Genomic DNA, 22,916 nt, shown 5'->3' on the forward strand with positions numbered 1-22,916 from the left:
GCATCTTGGGAACATTGTTGAAGCCCTCAAATATTTTTCCTTAAAAGAGAACCATTTTTATGATGGTGCTGTGCACTTAGGAATGGATTTTAAAACATGACCATATTTGACATATAATTTTCTCAGGGAGTTTACATCCAAACTCCCCTCCACCAACTCTTGACTCAGTATGTGTTTCTGCCAGGAATAAGCACAGAGTTGCAACTACAGCCTCAATGTTATTAAACACAAGGTAAGCATAAGTACATCAGATGATTGCAAGGCAAATTCTCAAAGGAGTTTTGCTTTCCTCTTTTAAATCACAGTATTAAGTTTTGGACTCCAATGTTTCAAATCAAACATTAAAAGCAAAAACAAACAAGAAACCATCTTCATCCCAAGAATGAAAAGAGAAGCCACAGACTTGGAGAAAATCTTTGTAAAGGACACACCTGTAAAGGTCTGCATGAAGGAACCTGGGAGGATGACAGAGTAGCAGGGTCCCAAGCTCACCTCCTCTCATGGATGCACATAGAAAACAGTCACTTCAGTGCAACCCCAGACTGGTAGGGCAGACTTTCCACACTTAATCCTTCAGAGGAGGCTACAGTGAAAAGGGTCGAGGGGAGAGATGCAGTCTGGAACCAAACTCCCAGGGAGACCAAACACAAACAAGGACACCACAAACACAGAGAAGAGAAAGAAACAGATCCCACTCCAGGCACTCCAGACGCTGGGAACCTGCACCAGGAAGATAACTCCCTGTAATACTGGGCGTTGAAACCATGGGGCTAGGGCCTAAATTCATGAGTTGAGGGCAGCCCACGTGGCTCGGTGGTTTGGCACCGCCTTCGGCCTGGGGAGTGATCCTGGAGACCTGGGATCGAGTCCCTCTTCGGGCTCCCTGCATGGAGCCTGCTTCTCCCTCTGCTGTGTCTCTGCCTCTCTCTCTCTCTCTTTCTCTCTCATGAATAAATAAATAAAATATTTTTTAAATTCCATGAGTTGATACAATCAGCAGGCCTTAACTCCAAGTACTTTAAAAATCAGAGGGCCTAGCTCTTGGAGAGCTAGAGAGCCACAGGAAACTAGGTCTCCTCCCTTAAGGAGCCAGCATAACAAACATACAGGCCTCGATACAGCATAGAAGTAGCACTTTGGAAAGCACCTGGGGGATACTGGAAGAAGATTTACTTATTAATCTCAGAACATGCCCAGCAGGAGCAAGAGTCTCTTGCAGACTTCTCCAAGAATAGAAGAACTAGTGGGTGCTGTTTCTCTGCCCTTCCAAGCCCAGATATCCAGGCACTTGCTGGAACCACCATGAACACTCTTCACCTACCTTCCTACCACCCCAAGCTCTGCCCTACATTCTCCTGGAGACTGCAGCTTCCAATCTCACCCCACTCAGCAAAAGTCCCTTCAAAGCTGCTCCCATCATGTCTCTTTCTGCAAGTAGTTCTGATAGCGTGTCCTACCATGGGGAGAGGGAGAGATAACCACATATGCCAGCAGTGGGATAGGGGCAGACATCTAATCTGAATGCCAGCCTTGTCCACTAACAAAAATCTCACAGGGCCTACACAAGAAGAAAGCCCTGTATTTGGGCTGCAACCACAGCACCAGACTAGTGGCAGACATCTGGTCTGATTTCAGGCCCTGCTGACTAATGAAAGCCTCTCAGGGTGGTGAGAGGTACTCTGCAGTTAGGGGTGGCTGGCCATAGTCCCAGAAATGGACTTAGAGCAAGCATCTGGTCAACCCAACTACAAGCCCAAGGCAGTGCCAGACTGGCCCTTTCACAGCACAGGGACCAAACCCTGCAGCTGGCTGGCCAGGAAAGCCAATGATGCTCAGTCACAACCACACGGTGCATGCACGACATACAGGAAACACCCTGGAATTCATAGTTTAGGTGAAAAGGGGACATTACAGTATAGTGCACTATAGACCTCTTCTTCATAAACCCACTGCTTTCAAGGTCAAGAGATATCCCTGACAGTCGTAATACACGGAAAGAAGCACAGAGAAGGGGAGGGGCAAGACGGCGGAGGAGTAGGGTCCCCAAGTCACCAGTCCCCACCAAATTACCCAGATAACCTTCAAATCATCCTGAAAATCTACGAATTCGGCCTGAGATTTAAAGAGAGACCAGCTGGAATGCTGCAGTGAGAAGAGTTCGCACTTCTATCAAGGTAGGAAGAGGGAAAAAGAAATAAAGAAACAAAAGGCCTCCAAGGGGAGGGGCCCCGCGAGGAGCCGGGCTGAGGCCGGGGCGAGTGTCCCCAGGACAGGAGAGCCCCGTCCCGGAGACGCAGGAGCTGCACCAACCTTCCCAGGGGGGAAAGGCGCCCGCAGGGAGTTAGAGCAGGACCCGGGAGGGCGGGGATGCCCTCGGGCTCCCTGGGACACTAACAGGCGCCTGCTGCGCACACAGGTGAGTGCGCCGAGCTCCCTAAGGGCTGCAGCGCGCACGGCGGGACCCGGAGCAGCTCGGAGGGGCTCGGGCGGCGGCTCCGCGGAGGGGGCTGCGGGGCGGGAGCGCGGATCCAACAGCGCAGGCCCCGGAGCACAGGGCGCCGGGACACAGCCCAGGACCCGGCCTCCCCCCGGGACAGGCAGAGGCCGGGAGGGCCCAGGACAACAAGGACGCTCCTGCCCGGAGCTGAGCAGATCAGCGGCCCCGCCTCGGAGCCCCCAGGCCCTGCAGACGGAGAGCCCCGGAGTTACTGAGGGGGCTGAATCCAGGGTTCGAGAGCTGCCATAGCTACTGTGGCTGTTCCTCCTGGGGCCTCACGGGGTGAACAACCCCCACTGAGCCCTGCACCAGGCAGGGGCAGAGCAGCTCCCCCAAGTGCTAACACCTGAGAATCAGCACAGCAGGCCCCTCCCCCAGAAGACCAGCTAGAAGGACCAGTTCCAGGGGAAGTCAAGGGACTTAAAGTATACAGAACCAGAGGATCCTTCCCCGTGGTTTTTGGTTTTTTGCTTTTGTTTTTTCTTTCTTTTTGATTTCTGATTGCTTCCACCACCCCTTTTTTTTTCACCTTTCTTTCTTTTTCTTTCTCTTTTTTATCTTTTTTCCTTTTTTCTTCTTTCTTTTTTCTTTTTCTCTTTTCTTTCCTTCTCTCTCTCTCTCTTTTTCTCCTTTTCCCAATACAACTTGTTTTTGGACACTCTGCACTGAGCAAAATGCCTAGAAGGAAAACCTCACTTCAAAAGAAAGAATCAGGGATCCATGGGTGGCGCAGCGGTTTAGCGCCTGTCTTTGGCCCAGGGCGCGATCCTGGAGACCGAGGATCGAATCCCACGTCGGGCTCCCGATGCATGGAGCCTGCTTCTCCCTCTGCCTATGTCTCTGCCTCTCTCTCTCTCTGTGACTATCATAAATAAATAAAAGTTAACAAAAAAGATTTAAAAAGAAACAAAAAAAAAACAAAAAGAAAAGAAAGAATCAGAAACAGTCCTCTCTCCCACAGAGTTACAAAATCTGGATTACAATTCAATGTCAGAAAGCCAATTCAGAAGCACTATTATACAGCTACTGGTGGCTCTAGAAAAAAGCATAAAGGACTCAAGAGACTTCATGACTGCAGAATTTAGATCCAATCAGGCAGAAATTAAAAATCAATTGAATGAGATGCAATCCAAACTAGAAGTCCTAACGATGAGGGTTAACAAGGTGGAAGAACGAGTGAGTGACATAGAAGACAAGTTGATGGCAAAGAGGGAAACTGAGGAAAAAAGAGACAGACAATTAATAGGCCATGAAGACAGATTAAGGGAAATAAATGACAGCCTGAGGAAGAAAAACCTACGTTTAATCGCCGTTCCCAGGGCGCCGAAAGGGCCAGAGGGCCAGAATATGTATTTGAACAAATCCTAGCTGAAAACTTTCCTAATCTGGGAAGGGAAACAGGCATTCAGATCCAGGAAATAGAGAGATCCCCCCATAAAATCAATAAAAACCATTCAACACCTCGACATTTAATGGTGAAGCTTGCAAATTCCAAAGATAAAGAGAAGATCCTTAAAGCAGCAAGAGACAAGAAATCCGTGAATTTTATGGGGAGGAATTATTAGGGTAACAGCAGACCTCTCCACAGAGACCTGCAGGCCAGAAAGGGCTGGCAGGATATATTCAGGGTCCTAAATGAGAAGAACATGCAACCAAGAATACTTTATCGAGCAAGGCTCTATTTCAAAATGGAAGGAGAGATAAAGAACTTCCAAGACAGGCAGGAACTGAAAGAATATATGACCTCCAAACCAGCTCTGCAAGAAATTTTAAGGGGGACTCTTAAAATTCCCCTTTAAGAAGAAGTTCAGTGGTACAATCTACAAAAAAAAGGACTGAATAGATATCATGATGACACTAAACTCATATCTGTCAATAGTAACTCTAAACGTGAACGGGCTTAATGACCCCACCAAAAGGCGCAGGGTTTCAGACTGGATAAAAAATCAGGACCCATCTATTTGCTGTCTACAAGAGACTCATTTTAGACATAAGGACACCTACAACCTGAAAATAAAAGGTTGGAGAACCATTTACCATTCAAATGGTCCTCAAAAGAAAGCAGGCGTACCCATCCTTATATCAGATAAACTAAAATTTACCCCAAACTCTATAGTGAGAGATTAAGAGGAACACTATCTCATACTTAAGGATCCATTCAACAAGAGGACTTAAAAATCCTCAATATATATGCCCCGAATGTGGGAGCTGCCAAATATTTAAACCAATTAATAACCAAACTGAAGAAATACTTAGATAATAATACACTTATACTTGGTGACTTCATTCTAGCTCTTTCTGCCCTCGATAGCTCTCCTAAGCACAACATCTCCAAAGAAACATGAGCTTTAAATGATACACTGGATCAGATGGATTTCACAGATATCTACAGAACTTTACATCCAAACTCAACTGAATACACATTCTTTCAAGTGCACATGGAACTTTCTCCAGAATAGACCACATACTGGGTCACAAATGGGGTCTGAACCAATACCAAAAAATTGGGATCGTCCCCTGCATATTCTCAGACCATAATGCCTTGAAATTAGAACTAAATAACTACAAGAAGTTTGGAAGGTCCTCAAACACGTGGAGGTTAAGGACCATCCTGCTAAAAGATGAAAGGGTCAACCAGGAAATTAAGGAAGAATTAAAAAGTTTCATGGAAACTAATGAGAATGAATATACAACCGTTCAAAATCTTTGGGATGCAGCAAAAGCAGTCCTGAGGGGGGAATACATCGCAATACAAGCATCCATTCAAAAACTGGAAAGAACTCAAATACAAAAGCTCACCGTACACATAAAGGAGCTAGAGAAAAAACAGCAGATGGACCCTGTGCCCAGCAGAAGAAGAGAGTTCATAAAGATTCGAGCAAAACTCAACGAAATCGAGACCAGAAGAACTGTGGAACAGATCAACAGAACCAGGAGTTGGTTCTTTGAAAGAATTAATAAGATAGATAAACCATTAGCCAACCTTATTAAAAAGAAGAGAGAGAAGACTCAAATTAATAAAATAATGAATGAGAAAGGAGAAATCACTACCAACACCAAGGAAATACAAACAATTTTAAAAACATATTATTAACAGCTCTACGCCAATAAATTACGCAATCTAGAAGAAATGGACGCATTTCTGGAAGGCCACAAACTACCAAAACTGGAACAGGAAGCAATAGAAAACCTGAACAGGCCAATAACCAGGGAGGAAATTGAAGCAGTCATCAAAAACCTCCCAAGACACAAGAGTCCAGGGCCAGATGGCTTCCCAGGGGAATTCTATCAAACGTTTAAAGAAGAAACCATAACTGTTCTACTAAAGCTGTTTGGGAAGATAGAAAGAGATGGAGTACTTCCAAAATCATTATATGAGGCCAGCATCACCTTAATTCCAAAACCAGACAAAGACCACACCAAAAAAGAGAATTACAGACCAATATCCCTGATGAACATGGAAGCAAAAATTCTCAACAAGATACTAGCCAATAGGATCCAACAACACATTAAGAAAATTATTCACCATGACCAAGTAGGATTTATCCCGGACACACAAGGCTGGTTCAACACTCGTAAAACAATCAATGTGATTCATCATATCAGCAAGAGAAAAACCAAGAACCATATAATCCCCACATTAGATGCAGAGAAAGCATTTGCCAAAATACAGCATCCATTCCTGATCAAAACTCTTCAGGGTGTAGGGATAGAGGGAACATTCCTCGACATCTTAAAAGCCATCTACGAAAAGCCCACAGCAAATATCATTCTCAATGGGGAAGCACTGGGAGCCTTTCCCCTAAGATCAGGAACAAGACAGGGATGTCCACTCTCACCACTGCTATTCAACATAGTATTGGAAGTCCTAGCCTCAGCAATCAGACAACAAAAAGACATTAAAGGCATTCAAATTGGCAAAGAAGAAGTCAAACTCTCCCTCTTCGCCGATGACATTATACTCTACAAAGAAAACCCAAAAGCCTCCACCCCAAGATTGCTAGAACTCATACAGCAATTTGGTAGCATGGCAGGATACAAAATCAATGCCCAGAAATCAGTGGCATTTCTGTACACTAACAATGAGACTGAAGAAAGAGAAATTAAAGAGTCAATCCCATTTACAATTGCACCCAAAAGCATAAGATACCTAGGAATAAACCTAACCAAAGACGTAAAGGATCCATACCCTAAAAAGTATCAAACACTTCTGAAAGAAATTGAGGAAGACACAAAGAGATGGAAAAATATTCCATGCTCATGGATTGGCAGAATTAATATTGTGAAAATGTCAATGTTACCCGGGGCAATTTACACGTTTAATGCAATCCCTATCAAAATACCGTGGACTTTCTTCAGAGAGTTAGAACAAATTATTTTAAGATTTGTGTGGAATCAGAAAAGACCCCGAATAGCCAGGGGAATTTTAAAAAAGAAAACCATAGCTGGGGGCATCACAATGCCAGATTTCAGGTTGTACTACAAAGCTGTGGTCATCAAGACAGTGTGGTACTGGCACATAAACAGACACATAGATCAATGGAACAGAATTGGGAATCCAGACGTGGACCCTCAACTTTATGGTAAACTAATATTCGATAAAGGAGGAAAGACTATCCATTGGAAGAAAGACAGTCTCTTCAATAAATGGTGCTGGGAAAATTGGACATCCACATGCAGAAGAATGAAACTAGACCACTCTCTAGACCATACACAAAGATAAACTCAAAATGGACGAAAGATCTAAATGTGAGACAAGATTCCATCAAAATCCTAGAGGAGAACACAGGCAACACCCTTTTTGAACTTGGCCACAGTAACTTCTTGCAAGATACATCCACGAAGACAAAAGAAACAAAAGCAAAAATGAACTATTGGGACTTCATCAAGATAAGAAGCTTTTGCACAACAAAGGAAACAGTCAACAAAACTAAAAGACAACCTACAGAATGGGAGAAGATATTTGCAAATGACATATCAGATAAAGGGCTACTTTCCAAAATCTATAAAGAACTTATTAAACTCAACACCAAAGAAACAAACAATCCAAACATGAAATGGGCAGAAGACATGAAGAGAAATCTCACAGAGGAAGACATAGACATGGCCAACATGCACATGTGAAAATGCTCTGCATCACTTGCCATCAGGGAAATACAAATCAAAACCATAATGAGATACCATCTCACACCAGTGAGAATGGGGAAAATTAACAGGGCAGGAAACCAAAATTTTGGAGAGGATATGGAGAAAGGGGAACCCTCTTGCACTGTTGGTTGGAATGTGACCTGGTGCAGCCACTCTGGAAAACTGTGTGGAGGTTCCTCAAAGAGTTAAAAATGGACCTGCGCTATGACCCAGCAATTGCACTGTTAGGGATTTACCCCAAATATTCAGATGCAATGAAATGCCGGGACACCTGCACCCCGATGTTTCTAGCAGCAATGTCCACAATAGCCAAACTGTGGAAGGAGCCTCGGTGTCCATCGAAAGATGAATGGATAAAGAAGGTGTGGTTTATGTATACAATGGAATATTACTCAGCCATAAGAAACGACAAATACCCACCATTTGCTTCAACGTGGATGGAACTGGAGGGTATTATGCTGAGTGAATTAAGTCAATCGGAGAGGGACATTGTATGTTCCCATTCATTTGGGGAATATAAATAACAGTGAAAGGGAATATAAGGGAAGGGAGAAGAAATGTGTGGGAAATATCAGAAAGGGAGACAGAACATGAGAGACCCCTAACTACGGGACATGAACTAGGGGTGGTGGAAGGGGAGGAGGGGCGGTGGGTGGGGGTGAATGGGTGACGGGCACTGAGGAGGACACTTGGCAGGATGAGCACTGGGTGTTATTCTGTATGTTGGTAAGTTGAATACCAATAAAAAATTAATTTATTAAAAAAATAAAAAAATAAATAAATAAATTGCACCTCAAAAAGAAAAGAGAGATAGAACAGCTGGAATGCTACAGTGAGAAGAGTTCACGCTTCTATCAAGGTAGGAAGACAGGGAAAAAGAAAGAAAGAAACAAAAGTCATCCAAGTGGGAGCGGCCCCGCGATGAGCCGGGCCAAGGCTGGGGCGAGTGCCCCCAGGACAGGAAAGCACCGTCCCAGAGAAGCAGGAGCTTCACCAATCTTCCCGGGCAAAAAGGGACAGAGGGCCAGTATATGTATTTGAAAAAATAATACTTGAAAACTTTCCTAATTTGGGAAGGGAAACAGGCATTCAGATCCAGGAAATAGAGAGGTTCCTCAAAGAGTTAAAAATAGACCTGCCCGACTACCCAGCAATTGTACTGTTGGGGATTTACCCCAAAGATTCAGATGCAATGAAACACTGGGACACCTGCACCCGGACATTTATAGCAGCAATGTCCACAATAGCCACACTGTGGAAGGAAAATGTGGATGGACACACGGTGTCCATCAAAAGATGAATGGATAAAGATGTGGTTTATGTATACAATGGAATATTACTCAGCCATTAGAAATGACAAACACCCACCATTCGCTTCAACGTGGATGGAACTGGAGGGTATTATGCTGAGTGAAGTAAGTCAATCGGAGAAGGACAAACATTGTATGTTCTCATTCATTTGGGCAATATAAATAATAGTGAAAGGGAATATAAGAGAAGGGAGATGAAATGTGTGGGAAATATCAGAAACGGAGATAGAACATAAAGACTCCTAACTCTGGGAAATGAACTGGGGTGATAGAAGGGGATGAGGGCGGGTTGTGGGGGTGAATGGGTGACGGGCACTGAGGGGGGCACTTCACAGGGTGAGCACTGGGTGTTATTCTGTATGTTGGTAAATTGAACACCAATAAAAAGTAAATTTATTATTAAAAAAAAAGAAGGAGCAGCCATTGAGTAGGTTGAGGACCAGGAGACCATGTATTCCAGAATCAAGTGCTGAACATGATCACTTTTCTTTGCCCGCAGGCACTGCTTTCCCTTCTGGGTTGTGCTTCCTTCTCTGCCTCCCCTGTGTAGCTCCTATGCATCATTTGCATCTCACTCAGGTCTCACCTCCTGGGCAAACATTTCTCAGATTCCATCTCCATCCTTTATCTGGGTTAGGTGCGCATTCTCTGTAATTGCATAAGGCTCTGTGTTTAACTGTATGAAAGCTTGCTCTACAGGGGCCTCCCGGAGGGACCTATCATCGCTCAAAGCAAGAGTAATCATTCCTTCCTACATGCTAATGCCAAGTCCTGAGTAAGTGTTAAAGAAAATGCCCTCATCACATTGTACTGAGATTATGTGTTCCCTTATATATCACTCCACTAGACAGCAAGCTCTTGAAGACACGGGATCTGTCTTTTTAATCTATACCCTTCATCCAGGGAATAAATACATAGAATATACTCAATAAAAGCTTGTTGAGACAAAGATTGACTTTATGGTCTTGTACAGATTTGATAACTATAAGTGAGTATCCACTGTGGGCAAGGCTCCACATAAGGTTACATGGATAATACAATCCTTTTTAAAGGTAGAATCATTTCTGAGAGTTCTGACTTTCTTTAATTTTTGGCAGGTAGTGGGTGGATTTGACCAAATCGGACATCTTCTGGAACACGTCTGACACTGGCTGGGTAAAGGCAGTTTGGACCCTCTTCTCTGCCTGGTCTAATGGATCTTGTATTTTTGTACATGAGCTGCCCCGAGTTGATGTCAAGGTTATTCTGAATGTAAGGAACAAAAACATGACTTATGAGTTGCATGTAAATGAGTGGAATATAGGTTTTGAATTTGCAGGAGAAAGGCATGAATAAGTGACAATAAGGCTTCTTTGGTGGCCTCCTTCCATATCTGATTCCTGCTCATTTGCCTATCTTCAATTATTGCCTATCCTCTAACTAGATAACTAGTCATAAAACCATTTCATATCTCTAAACATTTGCATATTCTATTTTATCTGCATTAGGTGGCTCTCCCTCCATCACCTTCTTTTTTATGCTCCTGTTAAAACTCTAGTTATTTTCCAACACTTTGGGAAAAATCATAGTCTACTTCTCAACTCCATGAGCTACTATCCCTAGGGCTTAGTGTGTTTTATCCAACACTGGAGTCCTGATGACTCCTGCCCAACCTCCCAGGATTTTCTCATAATTATTGAGCCCAGTGAAGACATGGGGCACCTTTCTTCTGCCCTCCACATTCTAATTGCCATTCCTTAAAACATCTGAGGCACCATCTGCCTGTGCCCTTTGCATGGAGGTAAGCTGTCACCTGGTGGCTAATAGCATAGGCTGTACCATCAGTCAGACCTGGTTTCTGATCCTGCATCTTCCATTTGCTAGCTGTGTGTCCTTGGGGAAGTCACTGAATTTCCCTGAGCCTCAATTTCCTCATCATCATCTGTAAGAAGAAAGGGATAATTCTATGTTCTATGGAGAATGAAACTATACTAGGCATAGGGCCCGGCACATATTGATTATTGCCATGATCAAGCTCACCATCATCATTATTCACTATGGGCTTGACCAGCCAATGTGTACCTTGTCCCTCTACTGCCCGCAGCCCTTACTTACATAGTGTTAGTTATCTACTGTAGTGAGTTAGCCCAAAACTTAGCAGCTTAAAACAAACATTTTTAATCTCAGTTTCTGGTCGTTAGGAGTCTGGGAGAAGCCTAACAGCTAGTTCTGAATCATGAGATTTCAGCCCCGTATATCCATGTTCAGAGCAGCATTATGCCTCATGGCCCAAAGGTATAGAAGCAATGCAAGCCCCATGGGCAGATAAACAAATAAACAAGATATGATACATACATACAATGGAATGTTATTCAGCCTTTAAAAAGAAGAAATGGCACATGCTATATCATGGATGAATCTTGAAGACATTACATTAAGTGAACCAAAACAGCCCCAAAAAGGCAGATACTATATAGTTCACTTATATGATGTATCTAGACTGGTTAAAATAATAGAGACAGACAGTAGAATGGTCAGGAGCTGAGGGAAAGAGGAAATGGGGTGTCAGCATGTAATGAGCACAGAGTTTCATTTTGGGAAGATTTTTTGAAGTTCTGGAGATGGATAGTGGTGATGGTAACCATTCAATGATCACAACAATGTACATTTATCTAATGGTATTTAATACCATTAGACTGTACATTTTTTAATGGTTAAAATGGTAAATTTTATGTGGTGTTTATTTTTTGTAGGATTTTATTTATTTACTCATGAGAGACACAGAGAGGCAGAGACATAGGTAGAGGGAGAAGTGGGCTTCCTGTGGGGAGCCTGATGCAGGACTTGATCCCAGGACGCTGAAATCACCACCTGAGCCAAAGTTGATGCTCAACCACTGAACCACCCAGGTACCCCTGTGTGGTGTGTGTTTTACCATAATAATAAAAGAAAGATGCCTGTCAGGATCACAATTATCTTAAGGCTTGACTGGGACTACAGAATATTTTAAAAAACCCCTCATGTGATTTTTAAAATACTTTAGTTTCTCACGGACTATTGGCCAAGGGTTTCAGTTTTTGCTATATACATTCAAGTATATTCACATCATGGTGGCCTCTTTTCCCCAGAGCAAGTGACTCAAAATAGGGAGAGAGAGGGACAAAACAGAAGACAGAAGCTCTAGTCTTTATATAACCTTTATATAAACTTTATATAATCTTGAAAGTGGCATCTGTCACCTCTGAGGTATGCTATTGGTCACACAGACCAAACTTGGTTCAATATGGGAATGGATCCCACAAGAATGCAAATATCAGGAAATGACATCATTCAGGGCCATCTTGGAGGCTGGATGCCACACACAGTTTTTACCTTCTCTCTGTTAATGAGAATATGAAGACCCAGTTCACTGCTCCATCTTCACAAAGTCCCACCCCAGTACCTCTAAGAAGATCTTCTACCCTTTGTTTTTGTTTAGACTCTCTCCAGGTTCCCAAAAACCACCTTATGTTGTGTTCCTACCATCTTCGGGCTGCTGGTAACAGAGGATCTGACCAGGTACAGCCCATTTGTTGGTGATTTGGGGACCTAATATGTAAATATACAGCAGTATATATACACATTGACACTCACCCTCTCATATCAACTCTGTCTCAGGCGCGCTCTCTCTCTCTCTGTGTGTGTGTGTGTGTGTGTGTGTGTGTATACACACATATCTGTGATTCTTTATGTATAGAATACATATTTAGAATATAGATATATCTGTGTTTCTCTATCTCACACACACACACACACACACACATTCAACCATACACATATACATCTATATCCTTTGCAGATGCCTCACAAAAATAAACTGCACCACCACCCCCTGCCCAGGAATTTCCATTCAGATGGAATTGGATAGATTTAAGATAGTCTGAAATTTAGCACTTAAGTAGACTGTCTATCATATACACATAGGACATTCTCTCAGCAGTATGTCGGCTACTTCTGTGAGGTTGGAGAAATTGTTGGCCACCTTTGTAATGGAATCTGTGGTCAGAGCCTTAGGCCTGGTGGGACTAGCAAGCCTACCACAATAGATATTCCATCCTTCAGCTGAAGACTAACTCCATTCAGCCATGCTGAGTGAATGCCATTGGGCATCCCACAGAAGACAACAAGACACTGTGTGTGCATGGCTCCCATCCAGGGTGAATCCAAAGCAACATCGGCTAGCAGGACAAGTCTTATTCCTGGAGTGTTTGGAGACCCGTGACCCTTCAGTAACTTCCTGACTTTGATCTTTGTCTTTTCTATTCTATTCTCTCCTCTCATTCCATGTATCTGTCCATGAAGCACCTAAGAGAGAGTTCTTACATGATTCTCCTGGTGAATTCTTCTCTAGTGTAAGAATTTATCTCATTCATTGATCTGTTGTGTATACCTCACACATATTCAACCATACACATATAAATCTATATCCTTTGCAGATGCCTCACAAAAATGAACTCATGATTTTAACAGCAAGCAGACTTTGAATAATTTGCTCAAAATAATTTGGCTGAAAGGCATTAGGTAACACTAAGTAATAGTCAAACCAAGTTTATCCAAAGGGAAAAAAATTGTTGAAATGTATTTTCAACCACCCATTTTTTACTCATTTTGGGTAATTTGTTGCATAGAGGAGTAGTTTTACAACATATTTAATATCTGTAGGAATTTTTGGCCTATTCATCAGAATTGTCAGATTTCTAGAGGGCTACATTTACATTTTAATTTTGTAATCAATTTATTTTTTTAAGATTTTGTTTATTTATTCATGAGAGACACAGAGAGAGGGAGAGAGGCAGAGACACAGGCAGAGGAAGAAGCAGGCTCCATGCAGGGAGCCTGACGTGGGACTCGATCTTCAGGATCACACCCTGGACTGAAGGCAGCGCTAAACCGCTGAGCTACCAGGGTTGCCCTCAATTTATCTTTTTAAAACAGGTAGCTGTCCTAACCCATTGATTAGGAGTTTGTTTTCAAACAAGTTATTTTGGCCAATTTACCTGGAATTCACTACGTTATGCCAAAACCTACTCTGTGATGTTCTGATTTTATTTCAAAATCAGATAGGATTGATTTTTTAAAAAATTTATCTGCCCATGAGGAATATGCCTGCAAAGCCAGAGGACAGGGCACTTGGAACAGATTATAGAACCTGGACTTTAGCCTCCAGTGGCTTTAGATGTTTAGACCTGAGCAACAGTGCTGGAGGGTGAGGTGGGGGATGGAGAGATCCTGACCAGGTGACCTTGTCTTCCAATGGAGAAAGGTACCAATTTCAGAGCCTGAGACACTGTGTGACAGGAGGAGAGGCACTGAATCCTGATGTGAGAGAGAAATGGAAGAGCCAGGTGGGCCTGGAGCTGCATGAAGGCTATGGCCAGTCTGAAACAGTGAGTGCTACTGGGTTCCGGGTCCCTGCCACAGGTCACCTCCACCTGAGCCCTCAGCCACTTGGTAGAGATGGCCGGCCCACAGAGCTTCTTGCCTTCCCTGTTGTGACACCTGTCAGGGACTACCCTGCCCCCTGGGAAAACCTGATAACAAAATCCCATCAGCTTTTCTCCTTTTTGGTTTAAAGATAAAGTGATTTCACTAAGACACCATAGCCAGCAAACCAACTCTTATGGCCATGGGTACTGCTTATCTCCACCAGAACAGCCTGTATCTGTCTCTGGTCAGAGCACAAGATTCCCCACAGTATTCCCCACAGCCATCAGGGCAGCAGAAATTTGGTGGTCAGCCAAGTCTTTTGGCTTAGCAACACATTAGGTTCTTTATGTGTCAGTGTCCAGTAGGGTATTCAATAAATGTTTGTTGACTATGGAAAGAAGGAAGAAGACATAAAGCAAGAGAGGATAGGAGAGGAGAGAGGGATGGAGAGGTAGAAGGAAGAGTAAGAAAAAAGGCAGGCACCACAAAGGAGGCTACGGGGATACATCTCCACCTTACTGGAACTGCTTTCTCTCCAGGTTTTAATCTGTGCCAATCTAAAAGGCATGAAAATCAAGGCTGGATTCATGGGGAAAGCATTCCCACCTTATGATATGCAGGTAGGCAGCCTGTCCCAACTGCTGGTGAGACTCAGGTTAAAGAAGAGAACAAAGTGCATGTCCTACGTTAGCAACAGCAGGCTCAGCTGGTCTGAGTCTGGCTGTGTAGATATCCAGACATGGCCCTATGATCTCCCTGCCAGGTCATGGATGATGAGGGCAACATACTGCCTCCTGGAGAACAAGGGAATATTGCTGTCTGAGTCAAGCCCACCCAGCCCTTCCGTTTCTTCAGTTGCTATTTAGTAAGTGGAAGGAATGGCTATTTTCACAGTGATTTCTGTGTGATGAGCATTGCCTTCTGCAATTTATAAATACTTCTTTGTTTAACCCTTGCAATTACTGCATGAGTTAGGTAGGCACTATTATTGATAAGGTGCTATAATCGATAAGGAAGTGAGAAAGATTGACTTATCCAATGTCAAGCAAGTAGTATGTGCAGGACATGGATTTAAGCATGGGTATGTCTGACAGTACAAATTTATAATTGTGGGGTCAGCCCATCATTTTAATGATGGGAAAAATGCAGCTCAGAGAAGAGAATGGACTTCACAAAAGTCAAATGCAATTTGTATCAGAGACTAGTTTTCAGAATTCTTTTTTTGTCAAGTCTTGTTTGTAGAGGGGTCTGCTGGGAGGGCTTGTGTCCAAAGGATTCTAGTCTAAGTTTCTGTGATTATCCAGTAATGACCTCTCCCTTGGGCCCACTTTGGCTGGTGTTTGCTGTAGACTTTCTTTTTGGCAGACTATTCTCCATAAAGCTTTACTGACCTGGTTTTGGTTTCACATTAGAAATACCTTGGAAGCTTCAAAATATGATGGATACTAAAGTTCCGCCTGATGAGATCAACCTTCCTAATGATGTGGATCAGTTCCTCTGGTGATTCAAAAGTACAGCCAAGGTTGAGAACCATGGTTTTATTAGGAACTCCATCTGTTGTGCACATGATGCCATCAATCAGCTATAACACTGGAAGGAACAGATAAAAATCAGTCCATTTCTTTTTAGAATGATGGATATGTATTTTAGTGGTTTTTCTGTGACTACAAGAGAGATAGTCTTTCATGATATTTAATTTAAAGTCACAAAAGCTTACCTACCAGAAAAAACCAAAAACAAAAACCAAACCCAAACAACAACATAGTAATACAGCAAGAAGAGATCATTTTAAAATTTTAATGCATTTCTTTCTAATCATTTTTGCAAGCAATAGCAAATCCTTGACTTTTCTGAATAATTTATTCATTCATTATTTATCGAGTGGCTACTTGATGCCACAAGTCTACAGCAATGGGCAGAAAAGACAAGGCCCTGGTTCTCACAGAGCTCACATACAGGACCTTTCTGGGTCTGTGATCATTCCGATGGGAAAGTCCAATAATTTGTAGAGTTATTTGCTGGACAAGAAACTTTACTTGTTTCAACTTTTTCATTCTAGCACTAGCTGTTAGTTATTTTCTTGGGTCATTTTTAACTAAGAAAAAAAAACATTAAACCTCAGTGAGATAAAAGTCATCTGTCATGTCAGTTTGGTCCAAAATAAAAGTTTGATATATTCATACATAGCTAAGTTTTGGCAGTTTCTTCTATTTAGTTGGTCATTTATTTTATCCCTGTACTGATAACATAGAGCCTCATCCAGGAAAACATTCTCCTAAGTCTTAATATCTACTAGAGCAAGCCTCTCCTTCCTCAACTTCTTTAGAAATGTTCTAGCTACTATCAGCTCTCTATTCTGTCATGTACGTTTTAGAATCAACTTGTCAAATTCCATGGGAAGTGTTTATTAGTATTTTAATGAGTGTCCCTAAGTCTATAGATCAAATTTGGGGAGAATTAACATATTTAGGACAGTAAGTCTTTCTATCCTTCCATTTATGTATATCTTCTTTACCATTTTGTGGAGATTTAAGTTTTCTCTTTATATTTCTCTCATATTTTGTGTGAGATTTATTTTCAGGTATTGACAGCTTTTTTCTTTTTTCTTAGAATACAGTTTTTAAATTGAGGCACAAGTTACATACAAGAAGCATACCTATGTTACATGTATATAGGCCAGTGACATTTGACCCATGTGTACACTTGTGTGACCACTATCACAATCAAGATCTAGAGCATTCTTATCACCCCAAAAAGTCCCTTGTGCCTGCTAGCTGTCAATTCCCAAGCTATTAGCAATTACTAAATTGTTTGTTGTTACTAATAGAATACTTTTGCCTTTTTAAAAGAACTTTATATAAATGGAATCATAAAGTATTCATTTATATGGGCTGATTTTTAAAAATTCGTTTATTTTACTTAAATTTTACTTAGTTAACATACAGTGCAACATTGGTTTCTGGAGTAGAATACAGTGATTCATCACTTCCATACAATACTCAGTGCTCATTGCAACAAGTTCCCTCCTTAATCCCTATCACCCTCTAGTGCATCTCCCACCCACCTCCCTCCATCAACCCTCTGTTCTGTATCATTAAAAGTCACTTAAATGGCTTGTTTGCCTCTCTCCTTTTTTTTTTCTTTTCCCCCTTTTTCCCTTTGCCTTCCCCCTTCCCTTATATCCGTCTGGTTTCTGTCTTATATTAAGTGAGATCATATGTTATTTGCCTTTCTCTGACTGACTAACTTCACTTAGCATAATACACACTAGTCCCACCAACATCATGGCCAATGGCAAGATTTCAGTTTTTGATGTCTGAGTAATATTCTTTTTATTTTTCTATATCACTTCTTCTTTATCTATCCATCAGTTGATGGACACTTGGGCTCTTTCCATAGTTTGGCTATTGTAGATAATGCTGCTATAAACATCAGGGTACTTGTAACCTACTGAATCTGTATTTTTGATCCTTTGGGTAAATACTTAGTAGTGCAATTGCTGGATCATAGGGTAGTTCTATTTTTAATTTCTTGAGGAATCTCCATTCTGTCCTCAGAGTGGTTGTACCAGTTTGCATTCCCACCAACAGTGCAAGAAGATTCCCCTTTCTCCACATTCTCACCAACACCTGTCCTGTGTTGTTAATTTTGGCCATTCTGACAGATGTGTGGTATCTCCTTGTGGTTTTGATTTGTATTTCCCTGATGGCAAGTGATGTTGAGCATCTTTTCATGTGTCTGTTACGCAACTGAATGCTTCTTTGGAAAAGTGTCTGTTCATGTCTTCTGCCCATTTCTTAACTGGATTATTTGTTTTTGGGATGTTGAGTTTGGTAAATTCTTTATAGACTTTGGATACTAACCCTTTATCAGATATGTCATTTGCCATTATCTTCTCCAATTCTGTAGGCTAGCTTTTGTTGATTGTTTCCTTTGTTGTACAGAAACATTTTATCTTGATGAAGTCCCAATAGTTCATTTTTTCTTTTGTTTCCCTTCCTGGTGACATGTCTAATAAGAAGTTGTTACGGCCAAGTCAAAGAGGTTTCTGCTTGTGTTCTTTTCTAGAATTTTGATGGTTTCCTGTCTCACATTGAGGTCTTTCATCCATTTTGGAAATTCGTTCCTGCTTTGTTATAGATTGGTTGACCATAGAGTGGAGGGTCCGTTTCTGGGCTCTCTATTCTCTTCCATTGATCTATGTGTATATTTTTGTGCCAGTACCATACTGTCTTGATGACTACAGCTTTCTAGTATAGCTTCTAATCTGGAATCATGATGTCTCCAGTTTTTTTTTTTTCTTTTTCAGGTTACTTTGTCTATGTACAGTGTTTCATGGGTTCATAGAAATTTTAGGATTGTTTGTTCTAGCTCTGTGACAAATGCTGTTGGTATTTTGATAGGGAATGCATTAAGTATGTAGATTGCTTTGGATAAAATAGACATTTTAACAATGTTCTTCTAATCCATGAGCATGGAATGCTGTTTCCATTTCTGTGTGTCCTCTTCAATTTCTTTCATAAGTGTCCTAGGATTTTCAGAGTACAAATCCCCCTGCTTTTAGTTAGGTTTATTCCTAGGTATCTTATTTTTGGTACAGTTGTAAATGGGGAGCAGCCCCGGTGGCTCAGCAGTTTAGTGCCACCTTCAGCTCAGGGCATGATCATGGATCTCCAGGATCGAGTTCCACGTCCCACTCCCTGCATGGAGCCTGCTTCTCCCTCTGCCTGTGTCTCTGCCTATCTCTCTCTCTCTCTCTCTATCTCTCTCTCTCATGAATAAATAAATAAAATTTAAAAAATTGTAAATGGGATTGATTCTGTGATTTATTTTTCTACTCCTGCATTATTGGTATATAGAAATGCCAATTTTCTGGATGTTGATTTTATATCCTGCAACTTTGCTGAATTCATGTATGAGTTCTAGTAATTTTTTTGGTGGAGTCTTTCATGTTTTCTACTTATTGTATCATGTCATCTGCAAATAGTGAAAGTTTGACGTTGTCCTTGCTGATTTGGATGCCTTTTATATCTTTTTGTTGTCTGATTTCTGAGGCTAAGACTTCCAGTATTATGTTAAGTAGTAATGGTGAGAATAGACATCCTTGTCTTGTTCTTGACCATAGGGGAAGGGTTGTCCATTTTTCTTCATTAAGGATGATATTAGCTTGTGGGTATTTCAGTTATGGCCTGTATGATGCTGAGGTCTATCCCATCTATCCCTACTTTGTTAAGGGTTTTTATCATGAAAAATTCTGTATTTGATCAAATGCTTTTTCTGCATCTACCAAGATCATATGGCTTCTATTCTTTGTTTTATTAACGTGGTGTATCATGTTGATTTGTGATTATTGAACCACCCTGCAACTCAGGAATAAGTGCCACTTGATCGTGGTGAATAGTTATTTTAATGTACTGTAGAATTTGATTTGCTAGTATTTTATTGATAATTTTTGCATCCATGTTCATCAGGGATACTGGCCTGTAATTCTCCTTTTGAGTGAGATATTTGTCTGGTTTTGGAATGCTGGCTTTGTAGAATGAATTCAAACGTTTTCTTTCCATTTCTTTTCTTCTTTTTGTTTTGGAACAGTTTGAGGAGAATATTTACTAACTATTCTTTAAGTGTCTGGTAGAATTCCCCCAGGAAAGCCATCTGGTCCTAGACTTTTGGATGTTGAGATTTTTTATTATTGATTCAATTTCTTTGCTGGTTATGGATCCATTCAAAATTTCTATTTCTTCCTGTTTCAGTTTTGATAGTTTGTAGGTTTGTAGGAATTTGTACATTTCTTTCAGTTTGCCCAGTTTGTTGGCATATAATTTTTCATAGTATTCTCATATAATTGTTTGTATTTCTGTGGTGTTGGTTGTGATCTCTTCTCTTTTATTTGTGGTTTTATCTATTTGGGTCCTTTCTCTTTTCTTTTTGATAAGCCTGGCTAGGGGCTTATCAATTTTATTAATTCATTTGAAAAACCAGCTTAGTTTTATTAATCCATTCTATTGGGTTTTTTTTTGTTTGTTTCTATATCACTTATTTCTGCTCTAATCTTTATTATTTCCCTTTTCTTGCTATTTTTAACCTTATTTACTATTCCCTTTCTAGCTCTTTTAGGTGTAAGGTTAGGTTGTGTATTTGAGACTTTTCTTGCTTCTTGAGGTGTGCCTGTGTTGTAATATGCTTCCCTCTTAGGATTGCCTTTGCTGCATCCCAAAGATTTTGGATTATCATGTTTTCATCTTATTGCTTCCATGTCTTTTTTTAGTTCTTCTTTAATTTCCTGGTTAATCCATTCATTCTTTAGTACGATGTTCTTTAACCTTCATGTACTTGTGGTCTTTCCAAATTTTTTCTTGTGGTTGATTTCAAGTTTCAAAGCATTATGCTCTGAAAATATGCATAGTATGATCTCAGTCTTTTTGTATTTGTTGAGGGCTGATTTGTGACATAGTATGTGATCTATTCTGGAGAATGTCCCATGTGCCCTCAAAAAGAATGTGTATTCTGCTGCTTTAGGATGAGATGTTCTGAATATATGTGTTAAGTCCATTTGGTCCAGTGTGTAATTCAAAGCCTTTGCTTCCTTTTTGGTTTTCTGCTTTGATGATCTGTCGTCCATTGCTGTAATTGGGGTGTTTAAAGTCCCCTGCTATTACTGTATTATTATCAATGAGCGTTTTTATGTTTGATATTATTTGACTTATATATTTGGGTTCTCCCAAGTTGGGGACACAAATATTCACATTTGTTAAATCATCCTGTGGGGTAGACCCCTCAATTATGATATAATGCCCTTATTTATCTCTTATTACAGTCTTTCCTTAAAATCTCGTTTGCTAGGGTGCCTGGATGTCTTAGTTAAGCAGCTGCCTTCAGCTCAGGTCATGATCCCAGGGTCCTTGGATCAAGCCCTGCATTGGGCTGTCTGCTCAGTGGGGAGTCTGCTTCTCTCTCTGCCTCTCCTCCTTGCTTGTGTTCTCTCTCTCTAATAAATAAAATCTTTTTTAAAAATCTAGTTTGTCTGATAAAAGTATGGCTATTCTGGCTTTCTTTTAGCATACATTAGCATGATAAATAGTTCTCTATTCTTTCACTTTCAATCTGCAGGTCCTTAGGTCTAAAATGAATCTCTTATAGGCAGCATACAGATGGGAAAAAACACCAAAACTTGTTTTTTTGTTTTTTTTTTTTAAGATTTTATTATTTATTCATGAGAGACACACACACAGAGAGAGGCAGAGACAGGGAGAGGGAGAAGCAGGCTCCACACAGGGAGCCCAATGCAGACTCAATCCTGGGACTCCAGAATCTGCCCTGGGCTGAAGGTGGCGCTAAACTGCTGAGCCAAACAGGGATCCCCCTAGATCTTGTTTTTAAAGCCTTTCTGATACCCTATGTCTTTTGATTAGAACATTTAGTCCATTTATATTCAGAGTGATTATTAAAAGATATCAACTTAGTTCCACTGTGTTACTTGCAGAGTTGGGTTTCTGGTGATGTCTTCTGATTCTTTCTAGTCTTTGTTGCTTTTGGTCTTTTTTTCTCCATGCAGAGTCCTCCTCAAAATCTCTTGCAGGGTTGGCTTAGTGGTCACAAACTCCTTTAGTTTTTGTTTGTCTGGGATACTCTTTATCTCACCTTCTATTATGAATGACAGCTTTGTTGAATAAAGAATTGCTGGCTGCATATTTTTCCCATTCAGCACAGTGAATATTTCCTTCCACTTCTTTTGGCCTGCCATGTTTTGGTGGTCAGATCTGCTGCGAACTGATCTGTCTTCCCTTGTAAGTTAAGAATCCCTTTCCCCTTGCTGCTTTCAGGACTCTTTCCGCATCTTTATATTTTGTGAATCTGACTGTGAAGTGCCTTGGCAATGGTCAACTTTTTGAATTGAATGGGAGTTTTCTGTGCTTCTTGGATTTTAATGCCTGTGTCCTTCCCCAGCTTAGGGAAATTTTCAGCTCTAATTTATTTGAATAAACCTTCTGCTGCTTTTTCTCTCTCTTCATCTTCTGGGACTCCCATGATATGAATGTTACTATGTTTTAATAAGTTGCTGAGTTCTCTAACTCTACCATCATGGTTCATCACCTTTCTTTCCCTCTTCTTTTTAACTTCATCATTTTCCATAATTTTATCTTCAGTATCACTGAATCACTCCTCTGATTCATCCATCCTCATTTTTATGGCCTCCATTTGGAAGTGCATCTCAATTATAACATTCAAAATTTTGGCCTGACTAGATTTTAATTTTTTTGTCTCTGCAGTAAGAGATTCTCTAGTGTCTCACATGTTTTTTTCACACCCAGCTAGTACCCTTATAATTGTTTTAAATTCTAGTTCAGACATCTTACTTATTTCTGTATGGACTAAATCCCTGACCATGAATTCTACTTCCTAGTCTTTTTTTGGGGCGAATTTCTCCATCACATCCTTTTGTCCAGAAAAGAAAAGAAAGAAAAAAACCAAAACAACAGCAACAAAACAAAACAAAAACTAGATCCTGGATGCAT

The 22,916-nt window shown here is 41.0% G+C and overlaps 1 protein-coding gene and 1 long non-coding RNA gene across 4 annotated transcripts in view; one reads left to right on the forward strand and one right to left on the reverse strand.

Annotated features, from left to right (window-relative positions):
- LOC112923383 (transport and Golgi organization protein 1 homolog) overlaps nt 1–22,916 on the reverse strand; it is a 79,806-nt gene that overhangs the window by 33,229 nt on the left and 23,661 nt on the right. The gene's annotated exons all lie outside the window — the stretch shown is intronic.
- Nucleotides 12,466–14,995, forward strand: LOC112923235 (uncharacterized). The gene is made up of 3 exons (XR_012000616.1): nt 12,466–12,492; nt 14,237–14,360; nt 14,940–14,995. It is a non-coding gene; the product is annotated as an uncharacterized lncRNA (long non-coding RNA).

The sequence above is a fragment of the Vulpes vulpes genome, chromosome 3 (assembly GCF_048418805.1).
Source record: "Vulpes vulpes isolate BD-2025 chromosome 3, VulVul3, whole genome shotgun sequence".
NCBI classification, from domain to species: Eukaryota; Metazoa; Chordata; class Mammalia; order Carnivora; family Canidae; genus Vulpes; species Vulpes vulpes.